The sequence below is a fragment of the Hemiscyllium ocellatum genome, unplaced genomic scaffold (assembly GCF_020745735.1).
Source record: "Hemiscyllium ocellatum isolate sHemOce1 unplaced genomic scaffold, sHemOce1.pat.X.cur. scaffold_553_pat_ctg1, whole genome shotgun sequence".
Taxonomy (NCBI): domain Eukaryota; kingdom Metazoa; phylum Chordata; class Chondrichthyes; order Orectolobiformes; family Hemiscylliidae; genus Hemiscyllium; species Hemiscyllium ocellatum.
This window is the reverse complement of record NW_026869112.1, coordinates 347640-374546: the sequence shown is the minus strand read 5'-3', so window position 1 is coordinate 374546 and position 26907 is coordinate 347640. Positions and strand designations below refer to the sequence as shown.

The window sequence follows — 26907 nt, the reverse complement described above, 5'->3', positions numbered from 1 at the left end:
TAAGCGAGTGCTAAAGATACTATTTAAAGTCAACAAAATCTTTATGTTGAGTAGAATTGCTTAGCAAAATGCATTGAAGCCATCATACACAAAGTGAGATAAGTGGAAGTAGTAAGGTATTTTGATTAAATAAAATGAATGTCATTAGTTAGATATTTTAAATTTGAAAAACTACAGTGTCCTCAAATCTAAAATTTAGAGACAATGTAATGTGATACATACATTTATTAATGACCTGAAGATAATAAATTGCAGATTCTGTGATTATTGGAATGAACAACAGACAGAGCAAATCCAAAATTGGATTGAAAAGCAATTCAAAATCTGCCTAGATATTTTCTAATCACCATTCTAAGCTGTTTTGGTGCATCTCTGTTGAAGATGGGAACTCAACGCACACTTCCTGGTCTCGTGGGAGACACTCTACTGGAGCTCCATAGGTTCCTTTCATAATGTTCCCACCAAGGAAGGGTGGGATTATAATTAATTGTGATTACTTAAATGAAAACTAACCAGTGTTCACTCCGATAATTGGGCTGGGAATTAATTCGACTGTTTCGATGCAATGGACTGAGAATGAAATGGTAATTCACAATAATGATGGTACTAAGTATATAGGCTCTTACGTAACAATCAATATCGTGACAATTGAAGGAAAAATAAATAGACATAGAATGCGCTTATTGTAAATTCATGAAAAATACAACTGCTGAATATGTTTAAAGCAATTTTTCTGATAACGAAAAGATAATTAGAATGCTTATCACCAAAAAAAATTCTTTCACTGTGACTATTCAGCTGCAGGCAGCTCCTCTTCCTGACACAAATGTACAACTTCCAACAATTCAAAATGTACTCTGATTGATAAAGGGAAGAACAAACACATGTACGTTTTTTCTCGTGTTTACGAAAAAAGTCACAAATTTGAATTTTTTTACCTTTAAAATATTTAACCCTTGCTGAGATCAGAAATACAATAAACCTTCACGTTGAAGAAAAATATAATCAAATCAAATCAAAATATACATCGATATTCACAATAATTGGGAGAGTGAACACTGCAATATCTTTCCATCAGTTGATGTACTGAGCTATAATTCCACTTTTATATCCCTTACTGATCAGTTATTAGATATTAGCAATATCTAAATTATTAATATGCTGTCAGTGAACTGAATATCAAAGAGAAATCTCACACTGCTGTTTGAACATACAATGTTCTGGAATAAACAGTAATTATTGGCTAAATGTCATTAGATATCTCTTAATCGATGAGGCTATGGTTAGTTTGATTGTTGAAATAAGTGGCATTCAGATATTCCAATGAGCATTGGATGGAAAGTCACTCTTTTTGGTATAGATGTGAAAAAAATGTTTTATTGGAGTATTGGCAATAAGAAATGTAGGACTAAATTATGATGTGCATCTCACCTTAATGAATATTTTCAAGTTTTCTCAAAGGTTTCTAGTCCAATCATCAGTTTAAAAGTGGTCATTTTCGTTCAGCAGATCAGTAACTGCAAACATTTTCAACACATCTTCATCAAATCTGATAATTCAGAAAAAATACCAAAGCATTACCTGTGTAAATGTCAAACTATATCTTTAGATTAGAGTCAAGTTCATTCTCTACTTATTTTATTCCTATTTTTGATACCAGTGACTAAATATTGATTAGATTATATGTCATATGTGTTAGACATGAGTTTTCTCTCAAAGATCTGTGCAACCCAGGAATGGGCCCTTTGGCCCATAACGTTGTGCGGAACATAATGCAAAATAAACTCACCCCTTCTGTCTACCCTTGGTCCATATCCTTCCAAATTATCTAAATGAACATTTAAAAAGCCCTAATGTATCTGCCTTTATCACCAACCCTGGAAGTTCATTCCAGACACCTACCACTCCCTTTGTAAAAAAAACAAATTACCCATCACATGCCCCTTGAACTGTCTTCCCTAACCTTAAACGCATGTCACATACTTTTGACGTTTCAACTCTGGGAAAACCATTTTGACTGTCAACCCTATTTATGTATCTCCTGATTGAATAGACTTGCATCAATTCTTCCTCCATCCTCCGCTACTCCACAAAAAAGCAACCTGAGTTTTTCTCACGTCTCCAAATCCAGGCAGCATCCTGGTAAATGCCTTCTGTACCCTCTCCAAAGCCACCATACCCGTCCTATAATGTGGCGAATAGGAGTGAATACAATACTTTAAGTATGCCTTAACCAAAGTCTTATAAAGTTGCAACATGCCATCCTGACTCTTGTAATCAGTTCCCTGACCAATAAAGGCAAGCATGCCATTTGCCTTCCTGACCACCGTATCTACTTGCATGGTCACTTTCAGGGAGCCATGGTCTTGAACGCCAAGATCCCTTTGAACAACAAAGCTGTTCAGGGTCCTGCCATTACCTACTTTTCCTTAATATTTGAGCTCCCAAAGTGAAACACCTCACAGTTGTATGGATTAAACTTTGCCTTTAATTTCTCTGCCCATATCTGCAATTTATCTTTTTCCTGCTTCATTCTTTGACAGCCCTCTACATTATCCACAACTGCACTGAACTTTGTATCATCTGCAAACTTACTAACTCACCAAATTAGATTTTAATTCATGTCACTTATATATATTTGTCCCGCAAACAGAAGGGTTCCAGTGCAGATCCCTGTGGGAAAAAGACAGAAAATGAGGAAAATGCAGAATTCTTCAATAAATGAGGTTTCTTTCAATGACAAAACTATTCTGATGAATAATCTCTGAAGGTGTGATTTTTGTTTTGAAATTAACCCAATATTTTAATTCTCAGTTTACTGATCTTATTGAATATCTAGTACAAACTGCTGTGAAAATATTGAATCGTTTTAAGTGTTTAGTTCCAACATTAATTATTCTTTAATTGTAATTTCAATTATCACACCATCATGAGAGTTGAATCTATTATTTCTTAGTGCCAGTATCATGATGAAATATTTACACTCGTTTCAGGTCAACACACCTGCAATCAAGCAAAGTTTTCTCACCCAACACTCATAGTAACTATCTCATTCTCTTTCATTTGAATTCTCATTTTAATTAAATGATCATTAATCAGTCTTATCAATTAAGAGATGACTAACTAGTTTTCACATCAATATTTCAGTTCTTTCCAACATATTGTACAATTACATTGCAGTAAGGGTTTCTCATCATTCTTAAATTTGTTATCAGCTATTTTTGTGTCTGATTTCCAGTATCCACAGTTTTTTGCGTCCTTGTATTAATTGTTTTTCATTTCAATGCTAACATTTCTATATTTCTAATTATTACAATAAGAGCTAAGTATTTTTCATGTTAAACATTGTATTAATTTCACGTGTTTCTTGTGTATACAAACCAGAATTAACAAATGTTTGCTCTATTCTTTTACAATAAATCTTGAATTCTTAGAAATCACAATTTTGTGAAAATGAGGGAAATTATCTTTCGATTAATAGTCACATTGAATGACTAATGCTTTACTTCCAAGTCATGAGCATTACAAAGCAGTTTAATTTTGAGTACATAAATGACTGCTTCAAACATATTTAATTACTTGATTATCATGAGATTTATATTTGTTTAAGATCATTGTCGCTTCGTTCCAACATTTTTATGAATTACTAATTCCTTTTATCAGTCCATTACACACTGGAATTGTCGAATACAACCCAGTCTGATTATCACAATAAATATTTCAGCAGTTTTCCCTGTGAGTAACCACCGTAAGTATGTGATTATAGTCCTGCCCTTCTTGCATAGGAACATTATGTAGGGCTCTGGTAATGTCTGTACTGAAAGACCAGGAGGTATGGATTCAATTCTAAACTTCAACAGAGATGTGTCAAAGCACATCAGAGTTGATTAGAAAATATCTAAGTGTCTACTGAATTATTTTTCAATCCAACATTTTCTCAACTTGTATCCGTTGTTCATTGTAATGTTCACAATATCTTGAATTTATTTGCTTCCGTTCACTGACTAAACTATGAATGTTATTATGCTGCTTCTAAGTACCTCTCAACTTTTAATAACTTTGCAGTCATAAAGATTCTACAGTGTAAATTACATTTAAGGTAAGGAGGAAAGATTTAAAAGGGATCTGAGGGGCAACTTTTTTCACAAAGTGTGTTTGGCTCACATGGAATGAGCTGTGAGAGGAAAGGCGGTGGCTGGTACAATTATAACATCTAAAAGACTTTTGGACAGTTACATGGATAGAAAACGTCCAGAAGGATATGGAACAAACACAGGAAAATGGGGCTAGTTTAGTTTAGGGAACCTGGCCGGGCTGCCTGAATGGCCTGTTTCCGTGCTGTACCAAGCTAGCATTGTACAATTCAAACTTGACTGCGATGGGTAAAGGAGAGAACAAACGGGTGTTGATTCGATTTTGCGTCCATAAAAAAGTGACATGAATTTTAAATAATTTTGTCACAAGAAATAGTTCACTCTTATTGTGATCAGAAATACAATGAATGTGAGCATTGAAGTCAAATATAATAAAAACAATTCAACTGTGTTTATATGGTTAAAATAAAAATTGATATTCACAATCATTGTGAGTTTGTACACTGCCATATCTTCACATTACTTCATGTACTGAGCCATTATTGCATTTACTGAGCATAAATATACCCCCGACTGAACGGAACAATAATTAGATGTTAGCAACACTTAGATTTTCAAAATCTATCAGTGCACCGTGAAGAAGGAGAAATTGATGTAATTTTATCCTGATCGATGATCCAACATTTGTGTCTGAATCAGGAAGAGAGTAAGGAGATAACCAAAGTGAATATCAGAGTGACCACAAGATACAGTCCATGACATTTGATAGAAAAAGGAATTTGCATAATTCCATGGTTATTGAACGTTAATAATTAATTCCCTCCGCAGGTACTGAAGCAGTCCAAGTCCAAGTACAACAAGATCTGGACAATATCCAGGTTTGGGCTGACAAGGGGCAAGTAACATACATCCCACACAAATGCAGGCAATGACCATCACGTATAAGAAATAATCTAACCACCATCCCTTGACATTCGCTGGTGTTGCCATCATTGAACACCCACGATCAACATCCTGGGAATAATCATTGATCAGAAACTGAATTGGTCTCAGCACATAAACACGGTGGCTACAAGAGTAATTCAACTGCTGTCTCCTGAAATCCTGTCCAACAGCTACCAGACACAACTCAGGAGTGTGATGGAATACTCCCCACTTGCCTGGATAGTGCTGCCCTAACAACACTCAAGAAACTTGATACCATACGAAACAAAGCAGCCCGCTTGATTGGCACAGCATCCACAAGTATCCACCCCCCCCCCCCACCACCACTGATGCTCCGTAGCAGCATGTATACTATCTACAAGATGCACTGCAGGAAATCACTAACCAGTACCTTTCAAACCCATGACCACTTCCATCGAGAAGGACAAGAGCAGCAGCTAGATGGAAAGATAACTATCTTCAAGTTCCCCGATAAGGTACTAATCACCCTGAATTGGAAATATATAGCTGTTCCTTCACTGTCGCTGGGTCAAAATCCTGGAAATCCCCACCCCAAGGTATTACATAGAACATAGAAAAATACAGCACAGTACAGGCCCTTCGGCCCCTGATGTTGCGCCGACCAAAGCCTACCTAACCTACACTCGCCCAATAACCTCCATATGCTTATCCAATGCTCGCTTAAATGACCATAAAGAGGGAGAGTCCACCACTGCTACTGGCAGGGCATTCTATGAACTCACAACCCGCTGAGTAAAGAATCTCCCCCTAACATCTGTCCTATACCTACCACCCCTTAATTTAAAGCTGTGTCCCCTAGTAACAGCTGACTCCATTAGCGGAAAAAGGTTCTCACTGTCAACCCTATCTAAACCCCTAATCATCTTGTACACCTCTATCAAATCTCCCCTAAACCTTCTTTTCTCCAATGAGAACAGACCCAAGTGCCTCAGCCTTTCCTCACAGTTTTGTGCTGTATACCCACAGCAGGTAGAGTGCAGCGGCTCAAGAAGACAGCTCACCACCAATTTCTCAAGGGCAACTAGGGACGGGCAATAAATGCTGGGCCCAGCCAGTGACACCCACATCACATCAAATAAATATTATTATAATGTCTGCAAGATCAAAACAGCTCCACGCTGTCCTAGCTGCAATCTCTGCCCCTTATTGAAAAAGATAAAAGAATCTGACCTTGCTCAACTTTCTCATCAAAACCAAGTACAGTATTCACCCCAGCCCTCTCTTATATGAACCAGCAGCATTTCCACCACCAACAGTAGATCCTCTTAAAATATTTTGTCAGTAACTTTTAATTAACTGGTTACTACAATTACAATGCAATCTGTACAAACAGATTAAATACCTTTAATGCAACAACAAATTTTCTAACAACTTTTCTCGATCTCTGTCATTCTTTTTAGTTCGATGAGGTAGGGAGGGATGGAAACACGACAGTGATGTAAGATATATGTAATACAGTGAGACAGGGAAGCTAGTATGGCTCATGTTGACTCTTAGACCCCACACAGTGAAGCAACACATTCACTGCATAATAAACATAACATAACATTTCAACCCCACTCACACCCGGAGTGACAGAAATAAAATGTGGATCGGTTGGACAGGATAGGTTTGTTACAGTTAGAGTTTGGAAGGTGACTAAGGAAGTGGACGAGGGTAAAGCAGTAGATGTTGTGTATATGGATTTTAGTAAGGCGTTCGATAAGGTTCCCCATGGTAGGCTAATGCTAAAACTACGGAGGTATGGCATTGAGGATACATTAGAGGTTTGGATTAGGAATTGGCTGGCTGGAAGGAGACAGAGGGTAGTAGTTGATGGATTATGTTCATCTTGGAGCGCAGTTACTAGCGGTGTACCACAAGGATCTATTTTGGGACCATTGCTTTTTGTTATCTTTATAAATGATCTAGAGGAAGGACTTGAAAGCTGGGTAAGCAAGTTTGCGGATGACACAAAAGTCGGTGGAGTTGTGGATAGTGAGGAAGGAAGTGGTAGGTTACAGCGGGATATAGATAAGTTGCAGAGCTGGGCGGAAATGTGGCAAATGGAATTCAATGTAGCTAAGTGCGAAGTCGTTCACTTTGGTAGGAATAACAAGATGATGGATTACTGGGCTAATGGTAGGCTACTTGGTAGTGTGGATGAGCAGAGGGATCTTGGTGTCCATGTACACAGATATCTGAAAGTTGCCACCCAGGTAAATAGTGCTGTGAGGAAGGCATATGGTGTACTGGGCTTTATTGGCAGAGGAATTGAGTTCCGGAGTCCTGAGGTCATGTTGCAGTTGTATAAGACTCTGGTGAGGCCTCATCTGGAGTATTGTGTGCAGTTTTGGTTGCCATACTATAGGAAGGATGTGGAAGCTTTAGAACGAGTGCAGAGGAGGTTTACCAGGATGTTGCCTGGAATGGTAGGAAAATCTTATGAGGAAAGGCTGAGGCACTTGGGGCTGTTCTCATTGGAGAAGAGAAGGTTTAGGGGAAATCTGATAGAAGTGTATAAGATGATTAGGGGTTTAGATAGGGTAGATACTAAGAACCTTTTACCGCTAATGGAGTCAGGTGTTACTAGGGGACATAGCTTTAAATTAAGGGGTGGTAGGTATAGGACAGATGTTAGGGGTAGATTCTTCACACAGCGGGTTGTGAGTTCATGGAATGCCCTGCCCGTATCAGTGGTGAACTCTCCTTCTTTATGGTCATTTAAGCGGGCATTGGATAGGCATTTGGAAGTTATTGGGCTAGTATAGGTTAGGTAGGATTCGGTCGGCGCAACATCGAGGGCCGAAGGGCCTGTACTGCGCTGTATCCTTCTATGTTCTATATTCTAAGAGTGAGGGGTGACATGACTGAAGTATCTAACATCCTGAATGGTTTGATAAGGTGGATGTGGAAAGGATGTTTCCACTTGTGGGTCATTCCTGAACTAGAGGGAACTGCTTTAAAATTGGGTTCACCCTTTCAGGACAGCGATGATGATATTTGTTTCCCATCAGAGGGCTGTGCAAATTTGCAACTCTCTGCCCCAGAAGGTGGGCTCACTGAGTATTTTTAAGACACAAGTTGATAGATTCTTGTTAAGGGACGTTGGCAGAAGATGGAATACAAATCACTAACAGATCAGGCCTGGCCTTATTGAATGGTGGAGCAGGCTCGAGGGGCCGAATGGTCACCTTCTGCTTCTCTCACACATGATCCCCGGACTGAGAGCTTTGTTTCAAATTCATTCACTGGGATGTAAGTGCCACTGGCTGAGGGCAGCATTATTCCCCAGAGGGCAAATAAGAGCCAACCACATTGCTGTGGGTCAGGAGTCACATGTAGGCCAGACCAGGTCAGGATGGCAGCTTCCTTCCCTAAAGGACACCAGTGATCCAGATGGGTTTTTCCTGACAATCGAGAATAATTTCATCAATAGACTCATAATTCTAGATGATTATTAAATTGAAGTTCCACATCTGTCGTGGTGGGATTCGAATGAGGGACCCCAGAATATTCACTGGGTCTCTGCATTAACAGTTCAGCAATGATACCACAGGACTGTTCCCGAGCTACAAAGGGTGGGAACCAAAACCTTGATCAAACAGGGAGAATTAAGGAGCGTTGAAGGGAATGGGGGAAGAGAATGACCAAGTTTAGGTTCAAGGCAACTGAAACTAAAGCCACCAACAGGGAGGAGAACAAAGTAAGAAACCCTCACACAGCTGGAATTGGATAAGTGCAGATACCCCAGGGAGGTGTGGGACTACACAGGGAGGACAGGGTGAAGGCACGGGTAGGTTTAAAAGCAGTGAACCAAATTTTGAAATTTTCTTCATGAACATAATGTAGATCGGGTTAAAACTGAGGTAGGTGTCTGACACAACTTGCTGCAAGGACACAGACAGCAGAATCTGAGGTGACCATGAGGTAATGGAGGTAGAATGTGGGAGACAAGCTGGGACTGTATTGGAATAGTCACGGTGAGAGAGAACAAATACTGGATACAGGGTTTCAGCAGCTGACGGACTGACGCTGAGGTGAGCCATCGGAAACTGAGCAAGTGAGCCTCACAGCGCCTGTAGACCCGGGTTCAATTCCCGACTCAGGCGACTGACTGTGTGGAGTTTGCACGTTCTCCACGTGTCTGCGTGGGTTTCCTCCGGGTGCTCCGGTTTCCTCCCACAGTCACAAAGATGTGCGGGTCAGGTGAATTGGCCAAGCTAAATTACCCATAGTGTTAGGTAAGGGGTAAATGTAGGGGTTTGGGTGGGTTGCGCTTCGGCGGGTCGGTGTGGACTTGTTGGGCCGAAGGGCCTGTTTCCACACTGTAAATCTAATCTAATCTAATCTAATAGGACAGAGAAACTGATCCATCAGCCTGAAACTGACTGACCACGTGGCTGTCAGTGACTCCAACACAAGTGAATGGAAACATTGCTCAGAGCCTGTTTCTGTAACATTCAACACAACCAGGAAATACAAAAAATGAATAATTAGCTGAAAACAAGGCAACTGCTCTGTTAGAGTCTAAACTATTCAATGTTCAGTTATTGAACATTATTGATTCACAGAATATTCTAACCTGCACAATCACAGTAAAAGGGGAAAGTAAACAACATTCTTGGCAAAGACATAATGAAGCTACTGCTTGTATAAAACAGCTGAGAACAAAGGGGCTGAATTCTCCACAAACTGACAAACACAGGTACCATCGGTTTATAGATAGACAATGAAATTCTTCAGAAAAACACTTCCCTGCCGATGGTGTGTGAACTGCCACTTATTTCCTTTGAAAAGAGTCTCTGTTTCCCCTCAGAAAAGCAGGTATGTCGCGCACTTACAGACTGACTTACAGACAAAGGAAACCTGATCTGAGATTCGCAGGTTAATGAAGCTATTAGTGACAGCCCATTGCACACAACAAGAGCTTAGACCACAACAGATTCTAGTGAAACCAACAATGCAATGAAAAAGGTGAATTAGTCTTTATAATCATGCAGCCTCTCTCAATCAAATAATCCTAGTCAACCTCCAAACATTTTTAAACTATTAATCCCTAATTTCCTCCAAAAATATATCTAATTATTCTCTTCAAAGTACATTTTAAATGGTCAATTCATAATCACATTTCATTTCCAGTTATTCTTAGAGCCAAACAACTTGCAAACTAAAATAGTTTTCATGTTAATAATGACACTGGAAACTTTGTTATGTAGTTTAACCATATTTCCAAATATTGTTTTGGTTCATTATTGCAGTGAAGCTAAAATTAAAGTCTTATTTATTTTCTCTGATATCCTTCCATTACTTTATTCCCTAATAACAATGCCCATGGTGTAATGGGTGACAAGCATTAAAATAAAATCAAATTTTCATTGCAAGAACTGGTACAAATGATCACATATTATTCAGTTCATTCATTGTCGTTGACGTTAAGAGTTATTTTCACTGTATGATCATGTTAAATTCACTTAAATAATCACAGTACAATTCTCACCTCTATAGATCTGTAAAGTGAATGTCAAGTTATAAATATTTCAAGTAAAACCAAATTCACATTTTGTTCTGTGTTATTCCTGGAAGGACAGAATGTGTTCCATTATTATGGGGAACAGGAACAAGTGAAGGTGGTGCCTCTCAGACGTGAGGCCTTAAAGCCAAAGGGCCAGCTGGCAGTCACAGTGGGGGATGTACCTAGTGCCCCGCTCTCCTCAGAAGGCAGTGAGGATGGTGACACTGGGTAGAACAGGTTAGATGGTGAAGCGCCCACGTATGGACAGAGGGACGGCAATGGGTGGGATGACCCACTGCCCTGTAAGGCCCAGAAGGCCGTGTCCATGGCACCGCTCGGCATCAAAGCTCAACGTGGCTCGACAGTAGGGAGCAACAAAGGGAACTGACAGAAACCAAACCTGAACCGTTTACCCGGCTGAATGACAGGTGTTGGTGAATGACCACCCAGCCTGATAGAGAAATGGTATTAATGGGCCTTATTGAGACAATATGGATTATTTAATTGAGGTACACAGTCTCACCGATGATGGTGTCAGCCAAGATCTCTCAGGCCAAGATGCCCTGACGTGTCCATCAGAAGCTGTCCCTGCAATGAGAGGGTGAGGGTGTGAGCCGGTTCCCCCCAGTGCACAGCTGGCCAGTGCCTCCAGGCATTTACAGATATTGCAGGGACACACTGGGGAGGGGACAGGCTGAATGGTCTAAAATAACCTTGGTGACTCATGGAGCCAAGGGTAATATCAAGAATCATACAGAGAGGAAGCCTGAGGTGTGTAAGGACCACGGGGGATTACCAAACCCCAAAGTGTGATGATGAAATAGGTTTGATGTGTTTAAAAGATGACATGGGACCCCATTTAACTGTAATTATAAACATGGGACTCCCAGTGGGAGATAATTCTAACCAAATGCTGAATTGGTCATGAGAGCCGAGGCAAACACAGAAACACAGAAGAATAGCTTCAATACAGGGAGGGGAACCAGACCCACAATGTTACAAGGGAAGCAGGAAAGGGCACATAGCCAAGGAACGTAGGCAGAGAGAGGGAGATAGATGTTCACATTGTGTGTGGCCTGTGTTCACGTAGGCACATGCAGAGCCCATGAATATTTATTGATGCTGTGTTTGCTGTATTAATAAATATTAATACAGGAGCAGCTATATCAGTTACCGATATGGATTTGCCCCCACCCTCTCAATTACTAAAATGAGAGCAGTTGGAGAGGGAATCGAGGAAGCTGGACGAAATAATCCGATGCAGATCACCGATATGGCAAAATATACTCAGATATGGGAGTGTGAAACTGAGGAAGGGACCATTCTGGGAGTTGCCATTTTAGAACAGTTCGGAGCAACTATTGATGTAGAGACCTGAACTGTAATATGGGAACAACCTGGACAGGCCTGAGACAGGAAGCAAAGGAGAGGCGACATCTCCAGAGTAGTTTACCTTGCAGGGAGACTGGAACAGTCAGGGAATCTGGGGAGTTATAGCTAGGACCCAAACAGCAGTGTGGGGAACTCAAACAGGAATGTGGGTTATTATCTGTGGATCCTGTAAAGATCGAGGGCCCTCTCACTCCCCACACAAACAGGATCCCATTAAAGCTGGGGCTGAGGAGGCAGTAATTGTGACAGTAACAGATTGAGAGAAGCAGGGAACAGTCAGTTGACAGTATCCCAGACTAATTCACTGAATCCAGACGGCTCATCCCACCTCACTATTGATTATACCTCCCTCAGTAAATCCGCCACTAAAGAGTATCCTACAGTAGCAAACCACACCACTGTATTTAATGGATTGAAATCGCAACAGGATATGGTCTCAGCCCTTGATATTGTGAATGGGTTCTGGTCCATAATGGCAGAATAAGCTGATGTTTACTATCAAAGGAAAACAGTCGACCTGGATCCAGTTACCTCAGGGATCCCATAATATTCCAGTATATCCCACCGATACATGGCTGATGGAGTTAGTCTATTTAATCTTACCAACACCTCATCACCTCAGTTGGTGAGAAAGAACATATCCAAATATTAGAGTATTGTGTCAGTTCAGGCAGGCCGGGCTTAAAATTAACCCACAGAGAGTGCAACTGGGAAGGTAAGTAGAGGTGTACCTGGGACATCATATCAGGGAGATCAAATCAGGAAGGCAGAGGGGATAATCCCATTGGAACGAAAGACCATGATTTTAAAACTATCCATCTGCACATCGCGAAGGGGTAAGACAAACTTTAGAATGTTTAATTATTGTGAGAATTTTGTGGAGAATTCTCCAGAATTGGCAGAACCATCATAAGCCCTGACAGAAGCACTGACATTAGCCAGGGGTCAGGGAGTCAGCATATACACAGACAGTCAGCATGCCTTTGGTATTGTTCATGACCATGTGTTGCTCTGGGCTCGGTGAGGGTACATCACCTTGTCTGGGGGCCACATAGAGCATGAGGAACCGGTCAGAGAGTTAGTGGAAACAGCTAACTTTCCCAGTGAAGCAGCAATAATGAAGATTAGAGCTCACAGGGAAGTAGAAACCCCACACCAACGGGGCAGTGAGTATGTGGCTAAGGCAGGTAAAATACTGACTGAAACAGTGCAGACATTTGAGGAGATGGCAGTGGCAGTAGCTGCAGAAGTGAGAGAGGAAGGTTTAAAGATATTCACAGAAACAGTCCCACAACAGGAGAAAGAGGAATGGGAAAAGGGTGGGGCAGTAATAGGACAAGACAGAGTCTGGATGATCCAGCAGTGCCACCACACTGTATAAGACAAACATTATTAATAACATATCATGGTCAGCCCATATTGGACAGGATACAATGCTCCACTACAGGGGGAGGCCTGGAACAGGGAGAGATACAGCAGCTTTTTGTTGAAGGGGTGTAGACTTGTACACACTATATGAGCTGAAAATGTGTTGCTGGAAATGGGTTGGCAGGGATATGGATCAAGTACAGGCAGATGTAATCCTGACGAAGGGCTTATGCCCGAAACGTCGAATCTCCTGTTCCTTGGATGCTGCCTGACCAGCTGCGCTTTTCCAGCAACACATTTTCAGCTCTGATCTCCAGCCTCTGCAGACCTCACTTTCTCCTACACACTATATGAGCCAGGAAAAGCAATCAGGATAAAATGGAGGCACAGCAGGGACCCAGGAGCCCATGGGAACATGACCTGCTCAGGAAGGGTGACCAGACCCTAACCATTAACTGATTTTTCTTCACAGATGCTGCATGACCTGCTGAGCATTTCCAACAACATCTGTGCAAGGTTAAAGGCAGTTGCGTCAGGCAAGTTTCTTATGCAGAATGTGGTCAGTGACTAGAATGTATTTGCCTGAGAGATGGTAAAAGCAGAAACAATAACAATGTTTAAGAGGCATTTGGGCAGACACATATTCAGGCATGGGTTGGCAGGGATATGGATCATGTACAGGCAGATGGAATTAGTTTGGAATGGCACCATGATCCGCACAGACATAGTGGGCCGATTATTCCGGTGCTGTCCTGTTCTGTTTTCTGGGGGGTAGAATGTGTGGAGCGAGAGATAATATTTTGAGTGGAATATGTCTTCTTTAGAACATACAGTAAGTTGATGCATTTTGAGAGAAGCAATGTAGAAAGGGAATATATATTTGATTGGAACAGACACAGGGAGCAGGACAGCAGGATGGGGGCCAATGTGTACAAATCATTCAAGGAGAGAGAGAACATAAAGTGTTTTGAGTAAATGTATAGGATACTGGGCTTCATTAATAGACCGAATGATAACAAACTCATGGAAAAGATGCTGACCATTGATAAAGCTCTAGTTAGGTCACAGTCAATCATTGCATCCAATTCTGGTCACCAGATTCCTGGTCAGGATGAGACAGTTAAAATACCACAGAGGGTCCAGTTCCATACTTTGCTTTCTTTCAGGATACATTGGCGACTCAAGGGTTAAATATTCTCCTGCCAAAGGACTTCCTGCTGCATTGTAAGAGTACGAGGCCTGTCCTCTTACAATACAGACAGAACACCTCAGTAGGGGGAGGCGGACTGTACCTTCGAAATAGAACGTATTGCAGCCACACATGTGGATTCCCCCGTAACCCCAGACAGAGGGATTTGCCCTTTCCAGACAAGACTGAGAGCCCTGGGCACAACCCTGTTAAACTGCCTCCCGCTCCCATTGTCTTACCTCCCCTCCATATTAGCATAGGTAAGTGAATTCCCCATTTACTGAAGGAAGAACTCTTCTGCTGTAATCTCTTCCCATCAACACATAATCAGGAGCAATACGATAATCAGTTTCTGTAATCCATTCACACGTTATCACAGGACATCGCCATTCATCAAGCTTTGTAAGGTCATAATTACCTACTTTAAACTACGTAATGGCAATCGCCCATGTGACTGATATGCCTTTGTCTAATTCCTATTAAATATACTGTCTCTGTGGGTAAGGCAGAGATTCATGAAGAACAGTCTCTGCAAGTAGACACTCAGCTACTTTAGAGACACTTTGAAACTCCCGCCAGCTGCCCAATAATAAATCTACTGCTGTTGTGCAGAAAACTTGCATCGTCTGGATTTGTGGAACAAATTAGACATCAATAATGAATGATATGAGTGATCTTCAGAGTGTGGAGTACAGACTTACTGGAGTGGTTCACTAATGAAGAAAATGCAGTCACTGAATTGATTTGAAGAAATTTGCATTTTCTTTGAAGTAAACAAGTTGAATATATTTTTGATAGAGCTGTATAAGATTAGAACACACCTAGATATAGCAGACAAAAATATCTGTATTCAATAGGCGATCGCACAAGAATTAAGATCAGATGTAAAGTTTTGATACAGCGGGAGATGAGCAAGTGTTTCTACTGACTGTATTGGCTGGAAATATGCAGAACATGCTGCCTATTATTTTGGTGCAAGCAGAGAAGATGAATGATTGATAAAAACAATTATACCAGATCTGAGGGAAATAAACTTGCAGAGTTTGGGGGACGTATGAGGAATGAGAATATGGGATTCTGCTACAGAGAGCCAGCTTGGATTTGATGGGCCTCTCTCTGTGCTATAATGCATTTTATTTGGACTTGCTTAACTTGCTCTGGTCACCGATTAACTTGTCATTGAGGTAAATCTGCTCAGTGTTCCTACTCAGTCCAACACAGGCTGTCCTTCCACAGCAGGAGATAATGTTTACTGCTTTATACTGGGTTCTGGGAGGGGGTGGGGTGTGTAACGGTGTGTATAACAGCCTGCCAGCACTTATCTGAAATCAAAACACTAGTGCAGCCACACTAGGGACCGACTCTGGAAATGTGGGGAATGCCAGAAGGGAATTCTTTACCCATTCCCACCTGGAAACTGGCCAAACCAGACAGTCTGGGGAGAAGCTGTTCACCTGCTCTGTGTGTGTGTGTGTGTGTGTGTAGGGGGAGGGGGGGTGTGAGGGGAGGGGTTCACTCAGGCATCCATCCTGCTGAGACACCAATGAATTTACTCATAATCACAACTTGAAGGACTTTTTTTTTCTCTTATTCACACCAAGTAATGAACAATGGTATTGGCAGTTCATAAAGATTTGCATATACAGAACTTAGCTTTGGAAATGTTCACAGCAGTGTTGAACATGTACAGATTCACACTGGGTAGAGACTTTTATTTTCCTTTATTCATTCACAGGATGAGGGTGTCGCTGGCCCGGCAGCATTTCCTGCCCATCCCTAATTGCCCAGAGGGCAGGTATGAATCAACCCCATTGCTGTTTATATTGATATTAATCAACACGAATGTCAAACTAGATTAACTATCATCAAACTCAAATCCATTTGATATTCATATATTTACAATCAGTGTTCAATTCACCAAATGTAGCTGAAGGGAGTAATCTTCAAGTGATTCTAACAGAGAAGATACCTGAATACTTGTTCAGCAAACACCTGTTGCGTTTAGATAGTAATAATTGTAAAAAGGTGACTTGAGAATAATGGAAGAAGTTGATTGTTGGGTAACTGATAATCTTGTTTTAATCTGAAGTTAATTTAGGATTAGTTAACAAATGGTAGGGAATCCCAGCCCCATGGAGTGCACATCCAGTTCCATGTGGGAAAACCAGGACACTTCTCGTATCAGTGACAACCACAAGAACACGGAGGTGACACTGGAAATGTCAGGAACACGAGTTAATCCATGGTTAAAGTACTGCACTCACTCCTAGTCCCCACGTTGATGTGTTCTCACCAGAGAGGGTACAGAGGAGATTGATCAGAATGTTTCCATGATTGGAGAATGTCTGCTCTGAGGAAAGGTTGGATAAGTTGGGCATGTTTTCCGAGGAGGATGAGCTGAGATTTAATTGAAGTGATAAGATGCTGAGGAATCCAGATCGAGTGAATAGGAAGGAGCTATTCATAACAGAGAGGTCAGAAACTGGAGGATTTAGATTGAAACTAATTCTCAGAAAAAGGGGAGTGGATGGTGGGGGGCAGGAACTCACTGATGGGGTGGTAGAGGCAGTAGCCAGCATCACATTAAAATAAAAGGACATGGATGTAACTGAAACCCTGGAACATGCAGGGCTATGGACTAAAGTCTGCAGAATGGGATCATTGTGATTTATTTGACATTTCTCCAGAATATTAAACTCAAGTCCAATTTGAGAATTTATGAATATCATCCGACCTGAATTCCAAACGTCAGACTAAATTTGTCAGTAAGTTCCAGCACAGATCGAGGCTACTTGGTCCATCCTGCATGTGTTGGCTGTAATAGAACGATCCAGGCTTTACAGCGTTCTGTACTCACCAGTGACAGCAACAATTTCAGACTGTGTACTCTGCCCTCTATGTTGTTATAATCTGTTTTTTTTCAATGTATTTCTTTGGCAGCTGCTCAACTTGTTTCCTTGTTTCTTTCCCAGCCCTAACTCCATTCCCCGTGGCCTTGAGGGATTACCATTTCTGCTGTTTAATCTCTCCTGCCTTCCCCCGAGTGACAGACTGTCTTTTTGTCCTTGTCTCACCCCCACCTTGCTCACAACCTGTTACATTTCTGATGGTTCCCAGACCTCTGTAACTTTCACTGCGCCCCCTGGGTCAATGGCACGAGTTTTGAATTTTCTTCCTCATGAGATAATCAGAAATCTTTCTGGTTGCAGCTTCCCCCAGATTTTATTTTGAAAAAGAAGAGCATTTGTGTCAGAGTCAAGTATTTGTGAGCCTTCATCCACAATCCTGAGCACTTAGACATAATATGTGACCCTCCCACAGATGTGCAGGTTTGCTGGATTGGCCGTGCTAACATGGCCTGTAGTGTGTAGGTTAGGTGGGTTGGGCTAACCATGGAAAATGTGGGGTTATGGAGGTAGGGTCATTGCAGACTCGATGGACCAAATAGTTTCTTTGTGCGCCTCAGGGAGTCTGTGATTCTAACTAGTTGTGATTGTCGACACGTTTTCCTCATGCCAGGTTCATTCAGCTCAGGTACACACGCTGCCTTTGTGTTTCTGTTGGTTCTCACTCAATCCTTTCCTTCTGTTTTACAGCAATTTCACACTGTATGTGAGGGTGAGAATGAATTTGTCAATACAAATACTCCAACCGAAACCCGCACAGGTCAGGACCTGTTTCTGCTGCTGATGTCGCTCACAGGGAACAGGAAAATAAAGGTTCAGTCATACATCTTACAAGGACACAGAGGTTACAATCACCAGGAACGGGTACACAGCTTAAACCCCTTTTCTCAAGAAATAAAGGACGCTGGAGAGACTGCCTGGTACAAGTAGGAAGCTTTGTGTCTGTATTTTCAGAGATTTGAGGTTGAAATCATTGGATTTGATTCATGTTTCATTGCCCCAGGTCATCAAAGGTGCGATCTAAATGTGCAGCTTTCTTTCTGTCTTTTTGTCTGAGTTAACAATCTGAACCATCTCCTGGGCAGTTAGAATGGATGACAAATGCTGCCCCAGCAAGTGATGCCGTGATCCCACGAACAAACAAAACAAATCCAATCGCTGTGGTTAGTTGTGAACTCGCTGGTGTTATTGGAAGGTTTATGGGGTAAAGGGAGAAGAATGGCATTCAGTGAGGTGATCCTTTGGAGAGCTGATCAGCCAATCAGCCTCCTTTTGTACAGTAACAATTCTGTGAATAATTAATTCTGAGCCCTCTAAGGAAATATCAGAGCAGGGTTTGTAAAGAGGTCAGATTGAATGAGTGTCTCGGTGAGCACAAGTGAGGCACAGGTACAGAGAGGCTTTGGGACGGATTAAATTAAATTTTATACATTTGCACTGTCATCAACATTACAGCAGTGAAAAATGGGAGTGATGGAGAGAGTGGAATTAGAGCAGCAAATAAATCTTCAACATTTATGTAGCTAACGGGGATGCTGGGTAAAGATACTGTAGTTAGTGCTTATTTTATTCCAGGCACACCCGCCTAGGAGCACATCCTTCTTGTATCTATCCTGTCGAGCTCTTGACGATTTTGTTCATTTGAAGTGTTTCATGTTTAGATACTTCAGAGAAGACAGCTTCAAGCTCCTCAATCTCTCCTACCAGGGAAATGCTGCTGTTAGAATTCAATTCACTGGGGCATGTAACTGGCTGCTTCATGGACTGGAACTGGCAATTGAGACTGAAAGGTAAGTGAGTGGTGAGCACTGCTGCCACACAGCGTCAGGGACCCAGGTTTGATTTCAGCCATATGCGACTGTGTGGAGTTTACACGTTCTCACCATGTCTGCGTGGGTTTCCTAGGGTGCTCGAGCTTCCTCCCACAGTCCAAAGATGTATAGGTTAGGTGTATTGCCTATGCTAAATTGCCCACAGTGTCCATGTATGTGCCGGTTAGGCCATTAGCCATGGGAAATGCAGGGTTACAGGGACAGGGTGGGTCTGAATGGGATGCTCATCATAGGTTGGTGTGGACTCGATGGATGAATACCCTGTTTCTGCACAATAGGGACTCTATTCTATTCTCATGAAGAAGAATGTACTTGTCTCAATGTGTTGCAAATTTGTGGCATTCCCTCTTCAAAATGCGGTGGATGCCAGGACAATGAGCAGATTTAATGAAGAGATACAGATGTTGAATTTGCAATGAGATGAAGGGTGAGAGAGAGCAGGTGGGAAAACCCAGCTGAGACCGAGGTGAGCTCAATCATCACCGTATTAAATGGTGGGGCTGGTTCGAAGGGCTGCATTGCCTCTCCTGTGCCCAGTGCTCATCTTCTTACGGTAATAACTGGAAAGCTGCATCCAAAACTCACCACCTTCACCAAAGGAGATTTTCGGAAAAAGCAGGCTAGTCAGGTGGATTAGCGTTCCAAACTTAGATAGTGAGGAAGCGTGTAGGAGATAGTGATTTTGCAATTTTAAACTGAGGGGAGACAGGGATTTATGGTTTTAGACTGTGAGGACATTCACACCGTCCAGAATAGTCTGTTGTGAATATCTATCCTATACTTTAATACGACAATGTAACACAAAACACCCAGGAAACTTCGCCTCACCTCGTAATCTGGTAAAAGACTTCTGATAAATCTGGTTGAACTTAGAACACAGCTGGAAAGGTGGAAGATTAAATCCAATCCAAGATCCAGTGCTTAAACAAAGGAGACTACAATAGGATGAGGCAGGAGTTGGCTAACGTAGACTGGAAGCAAAGACTTTACCATGAGAAAGTTGACGGACAACGGGGGAATTTTTCGAAGTGCTCAGCAAAAGTATATATCAGTGAAAAGGAAGGACTGTAGGAAAAAGGAGTAATCTGCCATGAGTGGCTCAGGAAATAAGGGAGTCTATCAAATTGTAATAGAAGGCATACAAATTGGCAAAGACTACGGAGAAACTAGGAGATTAGAGAAACTTTAAAGATCAACAGAAAGCTAGATGGGATTGGGGGAGAAAAGTGATGAGTAACTGTCCCCAGGGCCGGAATAGCAGTTTACACTGCTAGAGAGGAACCTATTGTGTGGGGAACATATGGCCTCTGTAATTGTTGAAGCACCTCACTGTCACCATAGAGATAATCCTGATCAAGTTACAAATCACAGCACACTCCAAAAGCTTGTACTTCCAAATAAACTGTTGGACTATAACCTAGTGTTGTGTGATTTATAAGTTTGTCCACCCCACCCCAACACTGGCTCCTCCATATCAGAATCCTGATAGACAGCCCCACTGAAACTGAAGTGCCTGTCAGATACTTGAGGGAGCCGCAGGGGTGTATGTTTTAACCACAAAGTGTGAAACTGAACTAGACTTTCTAACTGCCATTGCCATGGAGATAATACTGAGAGAGACTCTCTATTCAAAGTCCCAAACCACAAAGGTATAAAGAATGGGAGCTTTACATCGGACAGGTGGGGAGTTACCTGATGCTGCTTGGAGGTGTTCTGCATGTACACTATCCAGGTAACTGCCATATCTCATCAATAAAGACTCAAAGAAGACCTCTCAGAGTTCTGTACCAAGTTATTCTTATCCAGCAGGGTTTAGGAATGAGTACACCGCAGTCAGTCTTCACAGTGGAGGATACGAAGAACATGCCAGTAATTGATAAGGAGACTGAGGAAGGTGAGGACCATGAAACAACGATTATCACCAAAGCATTAGAGCTGGGCAAGCTAATGGAGCTAAAGCTAGATAAGTCTCTTTGCCCTGATGGAATACATCCCAGGGTGCTACCAGAGATAGCAGGAGAAATAGTAAATATACTTGGAGTCAGAGCCCTACAGCAGAGACAGGCCCTTTGGTCCAACTGGCCCATGCCGACCAGAATGTCCATCCACACTAACCCCATTTCCCTGCACTTGGCCCACCTGCTTCTGACCCTTTCCTATCCATGTATTTGTCCAAATGTCTTTTACCTGTTGTTAATGTACCCGCCTCAACCACTTCTACTGGCAGCTCATTCCATATACATACCACCCTCTGTGTAAAACAGTTGCCCCTCAACTTCTCTTTTATTCTTTCCCCTCTAACCTTCAACTGATGTCCTCCTGTCCTTGATTCCCTGGGAAAAAGACTGAATGCATTCACCTTACCCATGCCTCTCATGATCTTACACACTTCTAGAACAGTACCCACTCAGTTTCCTCTGCTCTAAACAAAACAATCCTCGCTTGTCCAACCTCTCCCTATAACTCAGGCCCCTGAGCCCTGACAACATCCTTGTAAATTGTTCTGCACTTTTTACAGTTTAATAACTGAAACCTACACTGCATTCATCATATTTCCAGTATTTCCCCACGGCGCTGGAACCGATGTGACAACGCCAATGGATTACAGTCCATGATCGAGAATGAACTCCTTTACAACAATCCCGTTTTCATAGTATTTCCCATGGTGCAGGTATCCTTGTGTCTTTCTGGTTGTATGGTTAATTAAAGACTTGTCCTTCTACAAAGCAAAGCTGTGGCTTAATTTTTCCTGGGAAACATGCCATGATTTTTCAGACTTTCAAAAACAAACAAACTCTTTCTCCACAGTCACCACGGTAACATGGACTTGGCTGTGTCTCAGTAGATTTTCCAGTCACACTGAGATTTGAAATATTCGCCCATGGACAGAATACACACCTTTCCTTCCACATGAAAAGGCCAATGAATATTCAGATCGGCACGGATCAAGTAACTATCAGATCTGAACATGAAGTTCAATTTGAATTTCTCATCCACAAATCCACCCTTTCAGTATCCTACAACTGAGAAAACAACTCACCACATTAATACAGGATGGATCTTTATAAGATAATTATAGTATTAAATTGTAGTTTCATGTTTCCCAAAGTTTTAACTCTCAATCTAACAATTTCTTTCTTCTGTGAACTGAAATCCAAACCAACCTCCTCACTCCTTTCCTCCACACCTGGTTCTCACACACTCTGTCCTCTCTTTGAATTCAGTTTCCTAGCTCTTGTCTGCGGACTAAGAACCAAACCAATGAGTCTGATTCTGAGTCCACCGGGGGGGGGTGGGGGTGGTGAGGGGAGTTGTTGGTGAATCCTCTGATGACAACCACCCTGCATACACTGCTTCCTGCACACTCTGGCCAAAACCCGTCTTACTAAAATGAACCAAATTAGAACTCAAATTGCAGGTCCATCCTTGTCACTTTCCACAAAAACCCTGAATCTTCACAAAAAAGAGTTCTGATAACTTTCTGCAAAATGCTGCCCCACTGATAGTCTGATCACATGGCAGGGTACCAGGAAACAGGCCATTCCCCTGGGTCCTGCTCCGGAAGATGCCAATGACAGATTAATCCGATACACCCAGAGCCTCCTTCCCAGGCACTGACCCGTACTGTGCATACTCCCACAATAGGCCAGCACTGTGCCCATACACTGGTCTCCCCTCCTACAGCACGTGCTCCCGATCATACAGGAGTCCGGGTGATTGACAGCAGCTGCTGCCCAATATATCAGAATCCCTACAGTATGGAAACTGGCCCTTCGGCCAAACAAGTCCATACCGACCCTCCAAACAGTAACTTGCACAGACCCATTCCCCTACCCTATATTTACCCCTGACTAATGTAACTAATATTATGGGCAATTTAAAATGGCCAATTCACCTGTCCTGCACATCTTTGGGATTGTGGGCAGAAACCGGAGCACCCAGAGGAAACCCGCTTAGACACGGGGAGAATGCACAAATTCCAGGTTTGGCTGGAATCAAAACCGGGTACCTGGTGCTGTGAGGCAGCAGTGCTAATCATTGAGCCGTCTCTATGGACGGGAAGGGGCGGAGCTGGAGAACTGGGGTAATGAGATTGTAAACAATGAATGAATGTGGAGGACACTGGGGGATGGACAGGTCAGTGAGGGACAGGAGCAGTGCAGCAGCAGGAGGGGATCCTGGACAAACTGAGCAATGGGAGAGTCTGACAGGAGAGAAACTACAGGAAGGTTCTGTTTAGAGGCTGAGGCAGGGACAGCTGGGAGACAGTATGGCCTGGTGGCTTGGGCAGGTTTTCTAATCAGCCTCTTCAAAGATGCTGTTCCTCAACTCTGAGCCCGATCCTCCTGGTCCAGAGGTAAGGACACTGCCACCATTTCCTGGTGGGCAAGGGATACGGGGACCGCCTTTCAAAAAGGAACTCAATTGTGTTGGTGACATTAACAAGACTCAATACACAGTCACAGACAAAATGCTGCCGTACTTGAACTTCATCCCGAATATTAACACCTATAACTGGGTAACGCAGACCCCGATGTACAGAGTTAAATCCTGGATATTAATAACAGCTTTGTGCATGGGAAATCATGTCTCATGAATCTGACTCAGTTTTTTTGAAGAAGTAACAAAGAGGATTGCTGAGGTCAGAGCATGGACATGATCTACATGGACTTCAGTAAGGCGTTCGACACGGTTCCTCACGGGAGACTGGTCAGCAAGGTTAGATCGTATGGAGTACAGAACTGGCCCAAAAGTAGAACGCAGAGGGTGCTTTTCAGGCTGGAGGCCTGTGACCAGTGGAGTGTCACAAGGATCGGTGCTGGATCCACTACTTTTCGCCATTTATATCCATGATTTGGATGTGAACATAAGTATTGTAAGTAAGTTTGCGGATGACACCAAAATGGGAGGTGTGGTAGACAGGGAAAAAGATTACCTCAGAGTGCAAGGGGATCTAGATCAGATGGGTGATGGGCTGAGGAGTTCAGTTTAGAAAAATGTGAGGTGCTGCATTTTGGAAAAGCAAACTTTAGCAGGCCTTTACAGTTAATAGTAAGTTCCTGGGGAGTGCTGCTAAACAAAGAGCCCTTGGGAGTGCAGGTTCATAGTTCCTTGACAGTAGAGTAGCAAGTAAATCGAATAGTGAAGGCGGCGGTTGGCCGGCTTGTCTTTATTGGTCAGAGCATTGAGTATAGGGGTTGGGAGGTCATATTGCGGCTGTACTGGACATTGATTCGGCAACTTTTGCAATATTCCATCGAATTCTGTTCTCCTTCCTATCATGTTTAAGAACATCCATCTGAAAGAGGTCAGAATAGAAGTATAGCATGTTGCCAGGGTTGGATAGGCTGTTTTCTCTGGAGCTTCAGAGGCTAGACAGTGATCTAAAAGAGATTTTAAAAATCAGGCCGGGCATGGATAGGGTAAATAGACAAGATATTTTCCCTCCAGTGGGGGAGTACAGAACTAGGGGTTTGGGAGGGAGGGTAGGCAGACAGGGAGTGGGTGGATTGACAGGGGTGGGACAGCAATGGGTAGGGAAAGAGAGGGGGGATAGAGAGGGGTGGCACAGAAACAGGTGGGGACAGAAAGTAGGATTAGAGAGGAGGGGAACAGAGGGGGCGACTGATGGTGGGGGGGAGAGAGAGACGCGGTGGGCGACTGACAGGAGGGGGCAACCGACCGAGGCGGGTGTGCGACCGACAGGGTGGGGGGCGCGACCGACAGGAGAGGGGCAACCCACTGGAGGGGGCAAACGACAGAGAGGAGGGACAGACCGAGGGGGCGACAGATGGGGGATCAGACCGACAGAGGGGAGGACGACCCATGAGGGGGTGGGGCGACGACAAAGAGGGGGGGAACAGACAGAGCGGGGGGGGGGAGACGGGGAGGAAGATGGAGAGTTATTTTATAGATCTACAACTCAACCCTGTTTGTGTTTTGTCCTCCTCACCTTAATTCCCTCTGAAGGGCTCAGAACAACTGCATAGTTCCTGGAAAGTTTCAGGGAGATCAGGTGCTGAACATGGAATTTGGGACACTAACATTGAATGGAATGTGCTGGTCAATAAATGGACTCTGGTTCGACTCCACTGTCTGTGTGGTGTTTGCACATTCTCCCTGTGTGTCTGCGTGGGCTTCCTCTGGGTGCTCTTAATTTCCTCCCACAAATCCAAAGCCATGCAGGTTAGGTGGATTAGCTTTGGGTAATGGTAGGTTACAGAGTTAGGGTGGAATGCTGTTCCGATGGTTGGTATGGTCTCATGGGGCGAAAGGCCTGCTTCCACACTGCAGGGATTCTGTCACTGAGTATAGGGGTTAGGAGGTCACGTTGTGGCTGAGTAGGGCATTGGTCAGGCCAGTGTTAGAATACTGCATTCAATTGTAGTCTCCCTGATTTCAGAAAGATGTTACCAGTATATGACTCAACCTCTTAATGGCAAGTTCTTGGGAAGTATTGACAAACAAACAGACCGTGCAGTGTAGGTTAATAGTTCCTTGAAAGTGTAGTTGAAGGTAGACAGGTCAGTGAAGGTGGTGTGCGGTATGCTAGCTGTTATTGGGCAGTGCATTGAGTACAGGAGCTGGGAGATCATGTTTCGGTTGTACAGTTTATTGGCTTGGCCACTTTTGGAATGCCCGCTGCTTTCAATTCCAGTCTCCCTGCTATAGGAAAGATGTTGGGAAACTTGAAAGAGTTCAGAAAAGATTTACAAGGGTGTTGCCAGATTGGAACATTTGAACCATAGGGAGAGTGTGAATAAGCTGAGGCTATTTCCCTGCAGCACTGGACACGTTAGGTGGCTTTAATCGAACTTTATCAAATTATGAGGATCAATGATAGGGTGACTAGTCATGGTTTCTTTTTTCCCAGGGTAGGGGAATCCAAACGAAAACGTAAATCTTTTTTCCAAGGTGGAAATGACAAATTCTAGAGCCACACATTTAAGAGAGGGAGCAAGTTTAAAGGCTATGAAAACCGGAACAACTGCAGATGTTGTAAACCAGGAAGAGAAACAGAAGCTTCTGGAAACGCTCAGCAGGTCTAGCAGCATCTGTGAAGAGAAATCAGCGATAACGTTTCTGAGGGTGACCAGACCTGAAACTTTAACTGATTTTTTTCACAGATGCTGCATGACCTGCTGAGCATTTCCAACAACATCTGTGCAAGTTTAAAGGGAGTTGTGTCAGACAAGTGTCTTGTGCAGAAGGTGGTCAGTGACTAGAATGTATTCTCTTGGGAGATGGGAAAAGCAGAAACAATCACAGTTTAAGAGGCATTCGGACAGACACATAAGCAGGCATAGGTTATCAGGGATATGGATCATGTTACAAGCAGATGGAATTAGTTTGGGATGGCATTATGATCTGCACAGACACGATGGGCTGATTACTCTGGTGCTGTAACTGTTATGTTTTCCAGGGGTTAGAATGTTGTTTGAAGTAACAAAAATGATTGATGAGGGCAGACTGGTCGACATGATCAACGTGGACTTTAGTAAGGCATTCGGCAAGCTTTCTCATGGAGACTGGTTAGCAAGGTTAGGTCTCATGGAATAAAGCAGAAACCAGCTATTTGAGTACAGAACTGGCTCAAAAGTAGAAGACAGAGAGTGGTGGCGGAGGGATGCTTTTCAGACAGGAGGCCTGTGGAGTGTCACAAGGA

At 42.8% G+C, this 26907-nt stretch overlaps 1 long non-coding RNA gene across 1 annotated transcript in view; it reads right to left on the bottom strand.

Annotated features, from left to right (window-relative positions):
* Positions 1–1440: 1440 nt before the first annotated feature.
* Positions 1441–26907, bottom strand: part of LOC132813935 (uncharacterized) — a 38387-nt gene continuing 12920 nt past the window's right edge. Inside the window, exons 2-3 of the long non-coding RNA XR_009644223.1 lie at positions 2604–2673; positions 1441–1549 (exon numbers count right to left, since the gene is read on the bottom strand). This is a non-coding gene — a long non-coding RNA (uncharacterized LOC132813935). The remainder of the gene's footprint in view (positions 1550–2603; positions 2674–26907) is intronic.